Source organism: Xyrauchen texanus, chromosome 42 (genome assembly GCF_025860055.1).
Source record: "Xyrauchen texanus isolate HMW12.3.18 chromosome 42, RBS_HiC_50CHRs, whole genome shotgun sequence".
NCBI lineage: Eukaryota > Metazoa > Chordata > Actinopteri > Cypriniformes > Catostomidae > Xyrauchen > Xyrauchen texanus.
The window spans coordinates 15261782-15282344 of record NC_068317.1 but is presented as its reverse complement, the minus strand read 5'-3'; the positions used below and the strand labels follow the sequence as shown (position 1 = coordinate 15282344).

The 20563-nt window shown below is 37.1% G+C and overlaps 1 protein-coding gene across 5 annotated transcripts in view; it reads right to left on the bottom strand.

Annotated features, from left to right (window-relative positions):
* Positions 1-20563, bottom strand: part of stau2 (staufen double-stranded RNA binding protein 2) — a 136770-nt gene that overhangs the window by 26850 nt on the left and 89357 nt on the right. The gene's annotated exons all lie outside the window — the stretch shown is intronic.

The following is a 20563-nucleotide window of genomic DNA, read 5'->3' as shown; positions in this document are numbered from 1 at the left end:
ATCCAAGAACAAGGACCAGATTAGTGGCTTGTTTTCATGGTAAACTCATGGTAAAGTGCTCTAATGCACTGACTTCACCTGACACTGAGATAATTATATGGCATTGGTTCTCATCACATGGTCAAAAACAGATAAATCTATCCCAGAAAGCACCATGCAGGACTAAGTTATTCAAAAGCTAGCTCTGCAGGTTGCATTTCTTTCTGCAGCCTTGCAACTCCTGTACAAGAAGCTCTCTAAAAAGGAGGGGAAAGTCATCAAATTCATTGTGATCCGAGTTTACGGGAACCCTCACACGTTTTTACAACACAGCTAACAGACAGAAACACCAGGTAATGCAATTTAACACATGATTACGGTGGAGCTAATTAGATCCCAGACAGTAAAATGAAGAGAGGAGTTGTAAAAGAGTGCAGTACAGAAGCAAGTCTGAAAGCCCCATTCCTGCAGACCAAAAGAACAGACTTCAGAGCATAAGATCTTCTCATCCCATCCCCTGCCTTCTTTTCTTCTTTGCTCCCTCTATCAGAGATTAGGGAACTAATGATGGACCTTGTGGCCTTCTTCAGCCTCTGTAAACATTTTCATGCACACTGGCTTCTTATAAATCAATGCACTGTCTTTTCACAGTAATGCCTCTTCCTTGATGTCCAGAGCGCATATCATTTCAAAGTCTCATTTTGTTGTTAGGAAACATGGATGGGCTCCAAGGTTATGGAGGCAGTATGAAAAAGAGAGAAAGGCAAAGCAGACAGAGATTGATCGCAGACAAAGAATATGTTTACAAAGACTCTACTTTGAATAGAAGGCATGATGTTAAGCAGAGCCCTTTCATTCAAGGACTACGTCCTGTTCCAGACACCAAGGACTTGCAATGCTTACAATGCTGCAGAAGTGTGGCTTGTGCAGTGTTCTCAGTTTCATTTCTTTATGCATTATGAAATCACATTAATACATCATTTTCAGCTGTATTCTTTGGAACCCATTTTTATGTTCTATAAATTATATTCTATAATTACATACAGTGGGGGCATTTCTACGATTTTTTAAAACGAAGATCGGCTGATCCGGATAGTGATTTTTTTTAAAAGTGCAAAATTACATTATGTGAATTGCTAACATTTCTTTGTTTTTGGAACAGTTATGAATAGTTCTGTTGTCAATATCAAAAGCTCATTGCGACATACTGGTAAGCATTAAAAACCATGAGAGCATCACACACAGTAGAGATATGTTAAAAAATAAGACAAATATATTAATTACAAGCTCTAAAACTGCTCCACTGAGAAATCATTAATATCTATGATTTGTTTACTCTTTGGCCTTTTCAGTGACACAAATAAAAATAAAAATAAATTCTCCCCAATTTGGAATGCCCAATTCCCAATGCACACTAAGTCCTCGCGGTGGCGTAGTGACTCGCCTCAATCCGGGTGGCGGAGGACAAATCTCAGTTGCCTTCGTGTCTGAGACCGTCAACCTGCACATCTTATCACGTGGCTTGTTGAGCGTGTTACCGCGGAGATGTAGTGCGTGTGGAGGCTTCACACCATCCACCGCAGCATCCACGCACAACTCACCACATGCCCCACCGAGAGCAAACCACATTATAGCGACCACGAGGAGTTTAACCCAACGTGACTCTACCCTCCCTAGCAACCAGGCCAATTAGGTTGCTTAGGAGACCTGGCTGGAGTCACTCAGAAAGCCCTGGGATTCAAACTTGCATACTCCAAGGGTGGTAGTCAGTGTCTTTACTCACTGAGCTTACATACATAATGATATGTACCCAGGCCACATATCATTCATTATTAAGCAAATGCGTGAAGACGTGGTGCTGTTATGGTTGAAATGTAATTGCTGTGATTAGTGGTACTGTGACCAACATTAATCTGATTTAAATTGGGATGCTCACAGAATAGCGCTGAGATGAGTGACTGATGAGATATTGAGAGCACCTGGAGAGCGTGCATGTTTGATTGACACCGCAAGTGAGCATTTTGAACGGAGTGAAGCTGAAAGTGCTCATGATCATTCAAACAGTCTCTATCGCTCCACACACCATCTGTTTGTCACTACTCGCGTTTGTATATGCATGTTTATTTGTTGTTTAATACGTTTTATGCCCATTTCCAGACGCATTATCCTCTCCGTGCTCACAGTACAGGGAGTCAGAATGACTACCGTAACAGGTCTAGAAAATGAGCAACTTAATATTCATATATGTGTAAAAACAAACCTGTATATTCATCTGAATAATAGCATGTCTGAAAGTTACAATTTGTGAATACTTAGAATGGCCGACAATTTACCCTCCAGAGGTCACACTGTCATGCATCAAGGGCTGAGAAAGCCCTCATTAATTAAAGTAACCCTGTAAGTGTGATTGCCTGCATACTGCAAAAAAGATGGACCCTGATTCTAGGCACGATCGGCGATCATAGACTTAAGAAGAAGATCGGCTGATTTAGATCGGTGGCCGATCGATTGGTGCACTCCTAAAAAATTCTCAGATTTTTTAATGTGCCCTCACACATTGGATGCCACTTTATTTGACTACAGAGTGAAATCACACTGTGTGTATTAATGTTTACAGTTAATATATAGATGCATTTTAATATATGCCGACTGTCTGGTTTGTTCCAGATATATGTAAATGTTGATTGCACGTGACAACCTTTGCTTTCCATTTTAAACTTACAAAAATATGTCATATTCTGATACTCACAACAGCATCATCAAATTTGCTGTATAATTTGGCTGATAGTCACCTCCTGTCTAATCTATGCACATGAGCACTGAGAAAGATGTGATAGGACCACGCAGGCAGAGTTTCCTTTTCCAATCAGAAAATGCAAAGGCTATATATTAAATCTGACATATAAAACATGTCATTCATTTCTGAACACTTCCTGGGACGCTTCCATCTCTGGTAAATACCAGCAACAAAAGGCTCCCCACATCTAAAATAATAATCTTGCTGAAAAAGACTGAAAATAAAATTGTTTGGTAGTGAAAAGAATGACCAAGTCTTTATTCGCTGATACATACTCAGGCCCCAAAAAGTATTAGGATACCCCATGCTTAAATATTTATGTGTTTACATTAGAGCCTGACTGTTATGACAGTTTCGTGACTGATACATAACCGAATTTAGAGGGGGGGAATTCACTGATTATCGATATGGTGGCCGATATACTTTTTCTATGTGAACTGTGCACCGATTTTGCACCGATATGACTATGCAAAGGGACTCAGAAGGCTGCTTTCTTAAACGAATATTTTTATCAAAGAATATTTGACATTATTATTATACATTGTCAAAAAATTCTAGAAATGAACACTGAGAAAATAAAAAATATATAATAAATAGCTAAATAAATATCAGTACCGTATGTTCAGTATCAGTCAGTTGCTGACATTTAAATAAATAATAAATAAAAACTATAGCTAAATAGAAATCAGTACTGTTTAGTATCAGTCAATGGCTGACCATTTAAATAAAGAATACATTCAAATAAAATAACTAGCTAAATAAACATCAGTAGTACAGTTTAGTATCAGTCAAATGCTGACTATTTTAATACTGCCAGTCAATAAATGGCAGGTTGTAAAACAAGAAGCATTTACTCCTGCCGTGTCAAGAGATAAACAGCAGAAGCGGTGTTGCACCATATTCTGCTACACAAGTTCAGGGAACAAAACAGTTTGGTGAATACATGTTTACACGTTAGCTTCCACTCTGACAAGCAATGAAAGCAGCTACAATATGACACCAATTGTAAATCACCCAAGCATTGTTTCTGCATTAAATGTTCTGAAAACGAAAGTTTTCATATCTACGCATATCGGAAAACATATACGCTGATACCGATATATCTGTGAAAGGCTAATATCGGCCGCCCAATAAATCGGTTGGGCACTAGTTTGCATTACATAACAATAATTGAAACCAATGGTCTAAGAAATATAGCACAATCACAGTTTCCAACCAAAAATATTTATTAAAAAGAAGACCAAATTAAGTATCTAGCATCATTTGTTTGCAGACGCCTCTTGGTTCAAATTTTTTTCGTTCAAAATGCAATTAGATGACATTGATTCATTTTAAAGGTGGCTCTAGTAATCAAAAGTGTCTTAATACTTTTTGGGGCCACTGTATATGGATCCTGACAACATAAGGCCAACTCATCAAGCTCCTTGCTCTAAGACATACCAGACACACACATACACACAAAAAGCCTGTTGTTTGCTTTAGCAGCAGGAGTGTGTGACACCTCGGTCGTAATTCGCGTTAACCCCTGGTGCACTCGTTGTTCATGATGTCAGGTCCGTGACGCGTGAGAATGTGCTAACTGAAAGATGTGTTGGGGCTCCCAGACAGACAGAAAAACAATCAAATTGCTCCTCTCATTTCCACAAGATAGATCCGACTAAGGTGCTTATAAAAGATTGGGCAACTTATAAACCCCTACTAAAATATCCATACTGGCTGGGATGCAAACCTCATCCATGTACATTCACACACTCAAAAAGGTGCAAAAAGCAAACATATACTCTTGCACACAATAGCACCAGTTCTTTGAACAAGCCGTGACTCTGTGGTTGACACAAGAGACACTGAGTGCAAGTAATAGTCTATAATTTTAGCAAGGACATCCCGTAATTACAGGTTGTCAACAATGTATTTTTAAATGAATAAATCTACACATTTTGGGATAGTGTTTCACAGTTGTGGAAAGCAGCTTCCTGTGGTTAATAATTTCACAACAATAGGTTTCATTATCTTGTATATGCTTATAAATACTGCTCGAAAGTTTGCTCTCAGGAGAAGCGCTCTGTGATGATTAATGTAGAACAGCTCGTAACCACAAGACGCGTGTCACTTTTCAAGTTATGGGAGGATCTCAATCTGCATCACTAAGAAAGTAGACAAAGGATATGTTTTTTTTCAGGGATGGAATCTCCAAATGTCAGGACGGGTTTTTTCTGGCTGAATTTATCACAGTTCGGATGGTGATCAAGAAACCTGGAATCAAGAGGCTATTTAAGGCCTGTAGACTGGGCTGTGTGTAAAACCCAATAATTCCCAGGGGCTTGTAAATGTAGTTTAATAAAGCTCTCCTTCCTCTCACCTTCAAAGTAAAGCAGAACATTGACTTCTGAGAAAGTATAAAAAGAAAGAGTTACCGACAGATTGGAAAAATACTTTCCACAGAACAGTGTTTCCTACAGATGTCTGTTTTCTAGTAGGGGTGCATTATTGGTCCTATGTACAGTACACTGTATACAATACAAACGAGTACTATTTATCTAACATGGTTTAATTTAATTATTTATTAATTACCATTCATTATTCATCTGCTAAATATTTACTTATAAATGAATAACTATATTAATAGATTATGGTTTATCACAAATAAAAAAATACTTATTACATTTTATATTTTATTAAAATAAACAGTAGGAAAAAAACTTCCCACAGACCAGATTTTCCATCAGACGTTTGTTTTCCAGTAATGGTGCATGCAGCCATTTTTTATCCTATATGCAGTGTACTGTGTATAAAACAAAACTACTTCTGTAACATATTTTATTGAATTTAGTTATTTAATCATTACTATGATATGTATATATAATATACTGTGCATAAGTCTTAGGCACATAAGATGTTTCACAAAAGCATTTGTCTTAAGATGGTTATTTATATCTTCAGCTTTAGTGTGTCAACAGGAAATATAAATGTTAGACTCCCAAACATTACTTTTGCAAATAGAAAATATTAGAACAGAAGAACAGGGAACCCTGCAACAGATGTCATGGCCCCCACAAAGCCCCCACTGAACATTGTGTCAGTCTGGGATTACATAAAGAGACAGAAGTAATTGAGACATCCTAAATAGATAGAAGAACTGTGGCGAATTCTCCAAGAAGCTTGGAACATCCTATTTTCCTATATACAGTGGGTACGGAAAGTATTCAGACCCCCTTAAATTTTTCACTCTTTGTTATATTGCAGCCATTTGCTAAAATCATTTAAGTTCATTTTTTTTCCTCATTATTGTACACACAGCACCCCATATTGACAGAAAAACACAGAATTATTGACATTTTTGCACATTTATTAAAAAAGAAAAACTGAAATATCACATGGTCCTAAGTATTCAGACCCTTTGTTCAGTATTTAGTAGAAGCACCCTTTTGATCTAATACAGCCATGAGTTTTTTTGGGAAAGATGCAACAAGTTTTTCACATCTGGATTTGGGTATCCTCTGCCATTCCACCTTGCAGATCCTCTCCAGTTCTGTCAGGTTGGATGGTAAACATTGGTGGACAGCCATTTTCAGGTTTCTCCAGAGATGCTGAATTGGGTTTAAGTCAGGGCTCTGGCTGGGCCATTCAAGAACAGTCACGGAGTTGTTGTGAAGCCACTCCTTCGCTATTTTAGCGGTGTGCTTAGGGTCATTGTCTTGTTGGAAGGTGAACCTTCGGCCCAGTCTGAGGTCCAGAGCACTCTGGAGAAGGTTTTCGTCCTGGATATCCCTGTACTTGGCCACATTCATCTTTCCCTCGATTGCAACCAGTCGTCCTGTCCCTGCAGCTGAAAAACCCCACAGCATGATGCTGCCACCACCATGCTTCACTGTTGAGACTGTATTGGACAGGTGATGAGCAGTGCCTGGTTTTCTCCACACATACCGCTTAGAATTAAGGCCAAAAAGTTCTATCTTGATCTCATCAGACCAGAGAATCTTATTTATCATCATCTTGGAGTCCTTCAGGTGTTTTTTAGCAAACTCCATGCGGGCTTTCATGTGTCTTGCACTGAGGAGAGGCTTCCGTCGGGCCACTCTGCCATAAAGCCCCGACTGATGGGTAGCTGCAGTGATGGTTGACTTACTACAACTTTCTCCCGACTGCATCTCTGGAGCTCAGCCACAGTGATCTTTGGGTTCTTCTTTACCTCTCTCACCAAGGCTCTTCTCCCCCGATAGCTCAGTTTGGCCGGACGGCCAGCTCTAGGAAGGGTTCTGGTCGTTCCCAAACGTCTTCCATTTAAGGATTATGGAGGCCACTGTGCTTAACCTTAAGGGCAGCAGACATTTTTTGTAACCTTGGCCAGATCTGTGCCTTGCCACAATTCTGTCTCTGAGCTCTTCAGGCAGTTCCTTTGACCTCATGATTCTCATTTGCTCTGACATGCACTGTGAGCTGTAAGCTCTTATATAGACAGGTGTGTGGCTTTCCTAATCAAGTCCAATCAGTATAATCAAACACAGCTGAACTCAATTGAAGGTGTAGAACCATCTCAAGGATGATCAGAAGAAATGGACAGCACCTGAGTTAAATATATGAGTGTCACAGCAAAGGGTCTGAATACTTAGGACCATGTGATATTTCAGTTTTTCTTTTTTAATAAATGTGCAAAAATGTCAACAATTCTGTGTTTTTCTGTCAATATGGGGTGCTGTGTGTACAATAATGAGGGAAAAAAATGAACTTAAATGATTTTAGCAAATGGCTGCAATATAACAAAGAGTGAAAAATGTAAGGGGGTCTGAATACTTTCCGTACCCACTGTGTATATATATATATATATATATATATATATATATACAAATATAAGGTAAGACTTCAAAATAAGGTTGTATTTGTTAATATTAATAAATGCACAAGGAATTGTGAACAAAAAATTATCAATATGTTTTTGCAGCATTTATTTATCTTAATGTTAATTTATGAAAAACACAATTGTTCATTATTAGTTTGTTCATAGCGCATTAAATAATGTAATGTATTAGTGTTGTCTAAAGTACCGACTTCGGTACCAAGTCGATACTGAAATTTTAAAAACGTGACGCTTTGAGCGCTATTGATCGGAATCGTAAACACCTCTGATTGGCCATTGTGTTCACGCGCTCATCGGATATGTCTGTGATTGGCTAAAATGATCAGCGCTTCAAAAACATGTTGTAAATATACATCAATGATGCTCTTCACCGAGCACTTGCACAGATACACACGGGAGCGTTTGAAAGCAGGACTGGTCCGCTGATAGACGGCTGCTTGTGCTTTCAAAAGCTCCCACTCCCGTTTAAAAAAAAAAACTTTCAAACACTTCCGTGTACTCTCAAACGCTCCCGTGCGTTGATCATTGTAGCCAATCACAGACATATCCGATGAGTGCGTGAACACAATGGCCAATCAGAGGTGTTTACGATTCCGCTCAACAGCGCTCAAAGCATCAAATTTTTTACATTTCAGTACCGACTTGGTACCGAAGTCGGTACTTTTGACAACACCATAATGTATACACCGTTAACTTTACAAATATGTATACAATTAACATTAAACAAGATTAATAAAATGCCTTAACCTCCTGAGACCCCCCGCATGACTGCTGTATGCATTTTCCATTTCCCTTTATGATTTGTAACTAGTAGGACTTAATAAACTATTTTTTTTTCAAGAGCAAATAATTTTCATAAAAATGTATGTCCACGTACACTGATCAGCCACAATATTAAAACCATTTTATTTCTGAATGAAACATTTAACAAACTATGACAGTACTGACTAAAAAATAAGTTAATTCATTTCAAAAGGGGCTTAAACAGAACTGAATGTATTGATTAAATGATAATGACTGCTAACCCTGCAGTTTGGGCAAACAGTCAATTCACACACCTCTCTCAATAACACTAATCAGTGGCTATTGGCAAAACATTAAGCTCTGTTGGCACCAAGGTGCTAATGAATGTAGCACTTAACGCATAAGGGCAGGAGTGAGAAAAAACAGCAGCTTTGTGTCAGAAAAACTCAACTGGGTGTGGTGTTGTGGTCTGAAATAATAATTTTACCACTAACATTCACATATGCAATGAACTTGCAGATAAGGCAAACATATGTTCTCACTCGGCTATCAAGCCTTTGTTTTGTTTTGCTCCTCGAAAAATAAACAAAACCTTTTAAACAAAGATTAACAACCTGAAAATTAAAACTGGTTTTGACGTGAGCTGACAAAATCCTACAACCCCAAGACATCAACAAACATTTCTCACAACTTCGGTCTTTCGGACTGACAAACAGACTTTCTTCATATGCTAACTCAACAAACCCAATATAAACATATATATATATTTGACAAGTCTTTTGATGAAAAGATCCAAATCTAGAATATATCTAGAAGAACTAAATATATATACATGGGCTAGCAGAGGTTTGAAATTGAATTTTTCTTATGGCGAGTCAAACCAAATATATGCGTTAGCACAGGTTTGAAAAAAATTAATAAATACAACGTTTTACACTTTCAGGCTTTCAATTCAACAAAAAATTTTAAACTTAAGTTTGACGCACATTTTGACTTCAGTCTTTGGTCGAACAAAGACTGAACATTATTTTGCTTATGCAAACTCAACCCAAATTTTTTTTTTTAAACCAACATTTTTCATATGTGAATTCAAGAAATCAAATACAGCTGGTTTACAAATACAAAAGTACAAAACTTAGACTTGAGCTTTGTAATATACAGTATTAGATGTCCTTGGACTCAATGGCGCATAAATGTTTAAAATTAGACTAATTTAAATGTAAATACTCAACTTGTGAAACATGACACAAATCTGGTCCGTTTGTCTCAGCCAAACCAACTTAATTATGCTCATTGCACAAATCAACATCAGAGCAATTCCTCCCAAAGTGCGTCATAAAACTCTGAGTGGGAAGCATGGATATGCCACCACGGGCAGTTAACCCCAGTGAGCCTGGCTCTTAAGAGTCAGTCATGGTGCTAATGCTCCATTATCAAACCCTTTGTGTTTGGAGAGGCCTCTTAAGGCATCAACAAGTTGCCCTTAATGTGCAAGTTCATGTTTAGATTGGTTGCCCGACATTCACATCCACTGGCAGGCCGGTTCAAAGCTTATTGAGAGATGGGCGTTGGGGAGGTCAATAAGGGAAGAAAAGACATTTCTCTCTTCTTTTCCCTCTCCCCCACCCCATCGTCTCTTTGACGCTTCATTTGAGGTCCCTCACATTCTAATGCACCCAACTTTGAAAGTCGTTTCCTAAGAAAAACAGATGACAGACATGCAAGGGTGAGTGATGGTGCAATGGCAGGACTTTGTTTTCTCACCAGAACCCGAGGCTGCTGGTGTGATAGGCGGTCAGGGGGGTCTTGATGGGACGGTTTGAGACAGCAGCGTTCAAAGACAGGCTAATGGGGTCTCGCCGCAGTGCGGGACTGCTTGACAAATGGGTGCTGATCAAGCTACTACCTCCTGCTGAAAGCAGGGGCTTCAAACGTGGGGAAGTGTCACATTTGAAATGTGGAGTTTGGATTCCACATGGGGGAAGGAGTGAAGAAAGGGATAGATATCACCAAAATGCGACATTGCACTGTCATTATTAGTTTTCTTCCCGACACTTGGCAAGCAGTGATAATGGTTGACATTCGACCTAAGCAGTGATGATGAATGTGCAGAAGCAGAAGAGTTCAAAAGAGCAATGAATGTGCAATGTTAAATGACACAAAATATCCTAAAGGAATAGTTTACTCAAAAATTGAACTCATAATGACTTAAATTGTGCTTGGTTCCACACACAAAGATTAAGCACGATATCATAAGAATTGGAATATAGTGCACAAATCACATGGGCTACTTTTATGATCCTGTTATGGTGTTTTAGCATCCTTTTTAAAATGGAAAGCCTCAGTCTCTGTATTCATTGTACATGCACTGACAAAGCAACAAAAAAGTACAGTTTTTCAAAATGTAATTTGTGTTCCACAAAGACAGACATACAGGTTAGGAATGACAAGAGGGTGAGTAAATGATGACAGAATTGTCATTTTGGGTTAATTATTTTCAAGTTTTATCCAAAATAAAAGTGGGCACAAATCTGAAACTTTCAAAGCCCCATTCAATTAATTACTCACTGGATCATCTTGTAAAACACTTGAGTCATTTATCTAGAAAATGCAACCATCTCAATGTACTATAAAAACCTCATGTGACTATACACACAAGTATTTCATTGTGTCTAGTCTAAGGTCATTGAAAATGCAGCTGCTTCTATTAGGCAAGAAATTGTAGGAAATGGTCAGAGGGAAGCCACATGACAAAGGCACCAACACATTATCAATTTCATGAAGTTTCAGACTGTTTGTTTATGCCTTATAGATTGTGTGGGTATATTTTTCTCCATTGCAAATGGCCAAAAGTGCATCTGCTGATATAATCGACGATGCAACAAATAATGTACTTTGATTTCCCTTGAGTGTTATTGGCTAAATCTGTGCTTTACTGACTCTGATTCTGTCAAGGAAAGATTAGACTATATTATTAGTCATTTATTTTACTTTGACCTTTGTTCTGGTTTACCTCTGACATTTGAACAGCACTTTTAAAATTGTTGGTTACTTTATGGTCAATCGCTTGCATTTTTCCACATTTTTCCATTGGCTTGAGTGTCAGCAAATTGAATAACTGTTAACATATTATTTGATTACCATTTCATTTTTATTTCCATAATAACGTAGGAGTAGCCCTCTAAGCTGTTTGGAAAGCTAGCCCTGACTTTAGTTTATTTGTACTTCCATTGTAGAAACTTTAAAAATAAGGATCAATGCATGACATTTCATCACAAAATCAAAATAATTTTTTTTTATTTTGCAAAAAGTAAATTAAGCTTATTTTAGGACCATTACAATTTTTGTTTTGTGACTATTGTCAATGTGACTATTTTCATGACAATTAAATACACCCCCATCTCATTACTGTAATAATTCTGTATGTTTTACATTTCCTGTAAATCTCATTCTCAATAATGATTCTCATTAGATTATCATTACTTATTATACAAATAAGAATAAATTAAAAGGTATTACAACAAATACTATTTACTTAACATTTTAAACAATATTACATTTTTGCATAATAACAAGAATTATAATATAAAATATAAAAATAGAATTTCTTTTTTTATTATTATTTTGTGGTGAAATGTGAGATTCACTCTTTTACTCTGCTGTACCACTACATTACTTAACTCAAAATCACCTCCATATTATAATCTGTTGAGCAATTATAATTTATATAGGATTTAATTTTGGTTCATTTGCCCTCAGCCTTTTTAATATATTTTTTAAACCTTTTAATATAAAATTAACATTGAACTGTGTAAGGGATCTAAACCCATTTTTCAAATATACAAAAAATCAACTTAATATGGATAATTATATATACAGTATATATATATATATATATATATATATATATATATATATATATATATATATATATATATATATATATATATATGTTTTTATTCTGTGTTCTATAACCTAAAATGAACTTTCCTCATCCTGACATGCAATTAACAAGGCTTTGCTTAGTGGACTTTCAAAATACAATTAGGCATCGAAAAATAATCCTCTTCGAAAAAATAATCCCCTTCCAAATAAAAAAGATTAGGCAAGGCCCTTTTGGTTCTGTTTTTATGTAAACGGATTTCCTACAGGTGCTGTCGTAGGTGACAGGACATTATGTAAGGCTTAGTCTGTGTCAAAGAGAAGACGTGAACAGCTGCCGAGTTGAGTAACAAGCCGAGACCCCTGACAGAGGGGGCCTGCTGTACTAACGTCTCCAGCCCTGAGCCTGTGGAGACTTCAAACAGACCAGGACCCAGCAGGAGACCTTCTGAAGATGGGCACAGCAGCCTCTCAGCCATGAATCAGGACTGTCAATAGATGCCCATCCTCTTAACAGGTGTCTGCGTTGTGGCAAAATCCCTTTCTCTTGCTTGTCATAATGAAATGACTGTTTCCCAACAAAAACAATGCATCAGAGTATGAACAGGCTTCCTGTTGCAACAAACAAGCTTGTAATGAAAAGTACAAGATCCAAGGGATCCAATTAATTGCTGGGAAGCAAAAGCTCAGTTGAAATCCGAGTGACAGCATTTTAAGGCATTTTAAGTGCTCCACCAAGGCAAAGTTGTTCCAAAACTGAACCCTATAAAGCAGTGCATATCATTTTTGATACATGATAAATTTAAAGCCTCTACATCATTAACATAGTTTGCTAAAAAACAAACAAAGTGTTGTATGCAATGGACTAGATGTCTACTGACTCCTGGTGTAGGTTTCTGTAAGTCCTTGCTGTAAAATCTATTAATAAATTAAAATAATAGCTTTTATTTTGTTACTGATATTTCAAAAAGAGTGTTTCCTCAATTGAAGCAACATTGCTTGTTTAATTTTTTTTTTACATAGTTTTATATAAAAAAAATGCTTTGAAATGTAATTATAAAATAACAAATATAAAATAACAGGCTATTGAGGTATATCTCTCTATCATCATTCTATTCCATTCATGCTTACCACAATTAAAAACCCAGAGCTTTGAAAATAATGACAAAGTGGGAACATATATGTATTTATATATATGCAGCCTGCTCTGTCTTAATAAAGATCTCATTGTTTTACATTACAAGCTATTGTGATGTCATCTTATTACAACCTTCCAACCCCCCCCCAAAAAAGTGTTAAAATGTATATATATATTTTTAGTGTATAAAAAACACAAGATAATTGTTAATTATTATTAGCCTCTCAGCAAAAAACAAAAAAACATTTATCAATTAATTGTAAATTGTTAATTACGGTTAAATATGCTGCCTCATTAGATATATTCTTCTCGACCGTTAATAAAGTACATTCTTTAGATCTGTAGTTGTGTAGTAACGCACTTCCAGACACATTACACACAATAAAATCTCTGCGAATGCTGAAAGTCATCCAGGTATTGATTGCCTACTGTTTCATCAACATTGAGGATTCAGACATCTCATTTAATATACTACTTTTGCATAGTGTAAACCTAGTCGGAAAGCATGCATATTCTGACACAGGTTTTTTGTGTGAAAGGCAAAACCACAAAGCATCGCAACAGTTGTTTTTCCACACTGAAACGTATGAAACGCTCAAGTCCTCTTACAGTGCATGCGAAAAATCGTGTCGCATGCACGGTCTGAAACGCAATCGTCCTCGTGTTCTGTCGCCAGACACCAATACCAAATAACCTATGAATGCTTTTGAAGGAATACAATGTAAAGATTGTACAAAGTAACATTTATCTTTAACAACACAATCAAAGTGAATATCAGGCACAATTGTGCCGCTATAACACAGGCCACCATCTTGATTTTTTGGGTTCGGATCATATGACTGCGTCACATGACAACAAATATGTAATCGTTTCAGATATATCCATTTTCTGAGTCCACATTTCAATGCAAAGATGTTGTTTTCAAATGCATCCACTTGGAAGAATGTTTTCGAAAAGCTAAATTTTCACTAAAAGCACAGAGAAAAAGATGTGTTTTCAAACAAAAAATGTATTAGTGTGGATCTGGCCATAAATGTGAATAGGGTTTTCCATGATGAGCACCGTATGGAGTTATTTATTTTTTGCTTATGTTATTAATAGCGTTCCAAATCAGTTTGGTTCCTTGACCGTGAGGATGTTGCCTTAAGGCTAAACTATAATTTGGTTTTCTAAGTGCTTCTATGTCTCGCACACAAAGCGTGTGATGCAAATTTCATCATCAGGAAGTCCACAGTTTTTGTAGCCTTGCATACCTGTAAGCATTTGTGCGAACCGTCTGCTCAAGTGCCTGGAGTTGACTGTACTAAGTTAAATGTGAAAGAATAAAAGCAGTCACAGTGCACTTGCACTGAATATGTCCATACAGGCTTGCAGTCAAAAAATTTAGCTTTGAAAAGCTAGATTGCTCCACTGTGTACGAGACGTAATGGCGAATAAAGAAGTGTTCCCTAGCCTTTAGAAAACAGCTGCAAATGTAGGCAGTGATGTAGCTTACTAGGTTATGAAACAGAGCTGATGTCTTGGTTCGGTTAGGAAGTCTGAGAGGAGTAAATCTTAGAGAGAAGGTGTTTAGATGTATGATTGATGTTGAAAGTCAGTTCCATAATGAGACAAATACCAACACAAACGGTCTCCAACTCTTTCCAGTTAAGTGAAAATAAAAAAAATACCCTCTCAAAGCAAGGACTTTTCATTACGCTTCCTGTAGATTATGGGACAGCCTCCCATGCAACAGAAACAAACAAACTAGCTGAAACTTAAGCTGTTGATAAGCCAAGCCAACTCTAGTGCTCATGCATTAAGCACACTGCCAAATGGCTATTATATATTTTCTATAAGATTTACACACATACACACTTGCCTAAATTGTGAGAAAGAGAAAGAGGACAAATTGCAGTGGAGTTGAGAACTTTTAGGCTCTGATAGCCAGCTCTTAGTCTTCATTTGAGAACCTCAGAAAGTGCCAACTACGAAATTTCTTCTGATGTATGAGGTAAGAGTATTCCCAAGCCTCATCTTGATGGCTGGAGGCAATGGCTCATGGGAAAAGAGCAGCCAGTTGAGCACAGCGTGCACACATAGCAGCAGACAATTTCGCCCTGTCACATTCGATTTCAGGGCCTCCATGTTGTATAAGCAACACCTCGTGCACTGCTCTGCAAGCTCTTTGACATGATTGTTGCAGCTATGAGCTGATACTTTTGTTTCTTCAGCTCTGCAAACCATGGACAATTTAAATGATCTAACAAGCCAAAAATGGACACGGCTTTCCTGGAATCAATTTATAAAAAACATTCCTTTGGAACAGCTCCTTTTAATGTTTTCTTAAAGTTGAAGTATGTCAATTCTGCACCACTAGATTCATCAACTGGAATTGCAAAAACAATGATCGTTTTCAAACAGGTTTCCTAAATACTCCACCCGAAAACTCCATCCTTTGGTTGGATAAACAGATAGCCTCACCTCAAATTCATGCCATTGGTTGAACCAATGTTTACAAGTCACAGTGTTTACAATTACCGGGGAAATCAACCAACCAATGGCTTACTTATGAAGAATGCATATTAAAACAGCAAAAAAAATAAATTACACACTTCAGCTTTTAAAACAATGCAACCATGCTAAATATGTCACAAAGCAACAATAATTCAGTCATGACATCATTTTGTAGACAAACACGCAAGTCTAATTCACATTCACAGTCAGCTGTATATCAAAGACGCCAAAGGATCAAGGCAGGAGGGGTCACAGTGACCATGGGTTCTTGAAGTCTTCCTCTGAAATGAGAAAGAGCAGGACCAAGGGCCCTGTAAACTGACAGACACTGCAGAAGCCAGGAACAACTCTACACAGCTCTCCACACGACTCTGTCAATTCTACCAATGAGTAAGTGTCAAACGGTGACCTGGTGCTGATATGGTCAAGACATCACACGACTTGAGGCCAATCAACGTTCAACCTCTAAATGCTGTCCATAAAAAAATAAATACTACTACAATACTGTAGAACCACCAAATAATGTTTTTGAGAGGATGGCGGAACCAACAAGCAATGACCATGATGATTACCACATTATTTGACCATGACGTTGGCATTTATATTCCTTACATTCTTCTTTTCCAAGAATACCATGGTATTAGCAAGGTACATGTTCAAGAACCATTACCATTACTACACAGGTGAATAGTGCTATAAAACTAAAAGAGAAAAGAAAAAGGAAATCATGGTTTTCACTGGTACCATGTCCAAAAAACAGTATTTTTGGCACATCTTGGCATTCAAGATATACATTTTATCAGTATGTTTGTTTCCTGGGAATGGAAACACCATGCTATATCAGTTGAGCAACAAGAAGGTGTTTGTGTTTGTGTGCAATGCACATCTACGTACGTAGTTGTTAATCCACTGTAGTCTAACTTGACTACAAGTTTAACCTTGCTTTTTAACTTTGCTAAAAGTGGCAAAACTCATGAGTATTAATTAGCTTGTGTGCAGGTAATGTCAAATAATCTTATTCTGTTTGAATTAATAGTCATTCTTGATGACCAATTCAATCCATCCAATAAATATTTCACATAATCAATATGTAAAATCTTCCATTCATTTAACATAGTCAAAATAGGGATTTTGTTAGTGGATAAATACATGAATCAGCAATTTCTTTTCCAAAATGCCCACCTGGTCTCATGGTAAAGTTTTCGCCTTAAGTACAAGGAGTACCTAATATAACATCTTATTTTTATAAACAAAGATTGCATATATGTCAGTGTATATAATGAGCAGGGTCACATTTGTTGGCATTTTGCTTTGCGATTTAACTGGAAAGTAGCGCAAGGTGTGGAACAGAGGAGCAAATAGAACAGGTGTCTGGAATCGCTGCCCGGTTTCAGTCACGCCACTGATAACAGTCGCAACGTGCACTTATAATAAACATCAGTGCCTGGATCACCACTAATGTACATTTTTTGTGAGACTTGGTCATTTCTGGTGACAAGTTGGGCATAGTTCAATTTTAATTAAATGAGCATTAACGTGATGTGGTGACTACCAATGGGAGGGTAGAATAAAGGAATAACATTCAGCCACAAATTAAAATTAGGTTATAATTCTCACCCTCATACTGTTCCAAACATGTATTCTTCAACACAAAACACAAAAGGACAATGTTTGAAGACTGTACTGCACGCTCTTTTAAACGCACTTACAATGAATGGGGAGCAAAGCTTTCAAGCTTTTTAGCACATGAAATCACCATAAATTTGGTTTGTGTGATGTATTCCAAGTCTTATGAAGACCTATGATAGCTTTGTGCATGAAATAGATGCACTCTTTGGAACTTCATGAGAATTCCTAAGAGAAGTAGTGATCCAATTTGTAAACAAATCATTATTTGGATCTTTTAGATTAATCAGTTAATCAAGTTCACAAAACAGGTCTGAATGATTCATTCACAAATGGAACTGATTCCTTTCAGAAGTTCATATTCATCTAGTTTCTATCTACATTTCGTGCTGGTTTGTTTCCATTCAAATGGCCTTTTAACGATAAAATGGTGTGCGTGATGACGTCCACTACTTTGTCGCATAAGTTTTGGTTTATCACAAAATAAATCTGCCCTTTAGCCGTTTCCATACAGAAATGTGTGAATATTGCTAATTGTGCACCTTTCACCCACCAGTTGTCTCCCAAAATTATGGTAAAGTATTGAGACAATTCATTGAAATTAGCCAGCTTACTGTCATTTTAATTTCACAAATCAATGCAATCAGAAGATGAGGAATTGCAATCAAAAGGGAACAGTTGCCCTTCTGATAGGACTGTAATATTGGCCATGATGTTGCGCCTATAGCAGGTTGGCACCGGTTCCGACCCGAAATGCGATCGTCATGGCTCTGTTCAAGCTGGCAACCTGCACCAAGTAGTGGGGAAACTTTCAGTCTTCATATAAGGACCATCTATCGATGTGTAAATGCAGTGTGCACAGCTATTAAAGACAAATTGATGCATTGTAATATCAGGGTTTTCATATGATACATTCCTGATATTCAATAGGCTATTTTGTACAATCATCTAATCTAAAGCATCACAATCACAACTGCATTATGTCCCACATATTTTTCCAGCAACTTTTAATGACCTACTGAAATTGATTGTCATCTAAATTAAATTTTAGCATCATAATGCAATTTACATTTTCGGAAGAAGCTCAGCAAATATGAAGGTAAAGAGGGGTAGATTTTTAAATATTTAAAAGTTTTAAAATGTTCAAAAGCTAGTTTTATGAAAGTGAACTCAGAATTGGATAAATTGCAGTACTATATAGTTTATAGTCTTGAAAAAAGTGTAGAACATTCTGAGAATGTCATTCAGCCGACTTTTTCCTCTATAGGATAAGGCTAATTTAAGTTTGTATAAAGAAAAAGCCAGAATCTAGGCCTAAAAATATAATTTTTTCGTTTGGTAATTTATTTTTTTCATGCTTTATTAGTTTTTTTATTAAATACAGGGAATTTTGCTGGCATTTTTTCAAAAGTAAGCTAAACAATAATTTTATAGAATTGGGTTCTATTTTAGTGTTCCAAAATAGCACACTGATGCTTTTCTCAAATACTGCGTTTTATTTTTTATTTAAAACATCTTTGTGCAAAGAAATTATATGTCTTTGTATTGTGGGCTAATTCCATGACTGCCGTCTATTATTTTGAATGGTGTGAAAAAGCTTTAATAAATAAACAGATGGCTACCACGATTAAATTAATTGCAAAGAGTGGCCATTCATTTGTTCTCCGGTCACTTGTCGATGACATGTGCATGATATAAGATATTTCTGTTGGCACCACTGGAAGTGTCATGACGCAGATATGTTTGCAGCACTGGATCTGTGCAGGTATGCCATAAAGACAAGTCCATAACAGTGCGAGTAATGCTTCACGTACAATAAATTGGCTTTCAAGGATGAATAACTTGTCATCATGATTAACACAGGCTAACGAATTGGGTAAATTATGTCATGTGACAAAATCTTTGCGTTAATGACAATTTTCTCAACAAAAAGTGTTTCCAAACCAGTTTTAGCAACATTTGAAGTATCAACATAGAGTTTAAAAGGGAAAATATTATGTTGACACTTGTGAAATATTTGTGATATATTGGTTTCCATCAGTTATATTGGGAAACTTTTAGATGCGCTACACCTTTTGTTGCAAAAAAAAAACCCTTGGATGGAAACATAGTTATTGACTCGATGACCCAGTTGGAGCAGAAACTATGGACTGTGGGGCAGTGGAGCAGCTTGGGCCAAAAAGTGTCACAATCCAGAACCACCCTGGGCTCATTGTTCTGACTCCTTTTGTGGCTGGAGGCCACTGTACTAAGGAATCTGGAAAAGAAAGGCTCCCTAACAGTCGGTCATTCACCAGTGCTTTGGTCAACAACAAGTCCATGGCCTATATTGCCTTCATTTTGCTTTGGCGGCTGTGTCCCCACAACAGAAATGCTTATTACTGGTTAGAGAACGGGCCTTTATTAGAGAGTTGAGCTTTGAAGAGCAGAACAAAAGAATGTCCTATGTTTAGATTAGATAATGTAAGCGATCGGTTTTCTGCATGGATGACACCGCACAATACGCCACCTCATGAACACCAGCCAGCCCAGATCCTAAGGCCCTTTTTGTTTAATAATTACTGCAAGAAAAACGAAAGAAAACCTAATCAAACATGGTCATGTCTGTCACTAAATAATGCTTATCATTAATAATGGGGGTAATGGCTCTGATTGCCAGAATGTTGAATGCGCTGATAAAATCTTAAAGAGTTAAATGTGCCTGCTGTAAGCCCGCAAGATAATGAAAATATGGGACGCCACTGGCTGTGCGTAATCTGATATATCCAAGGAAACTCTGCAAACAAACAATGCAATAAAAGATCTGTGCACAACATGTTCTCCTCAATGAATCTCCATAATGAACACCTTTTAATGACAGCACATTCTGTGATCCTTCTGGCCTGTCAGCACAAGTTTGTCAATTGGTTTACCCTTTTATTACAGTATTGCAGGTCAATACCAAAGCAATCAACAAATCGGCATGGAAGGCTGTCAACTGGCTAGAAAAACCATGGGAAAAACATGACAAAATACCAGCCAGTTGAACAAATCACTCAAATCTCAG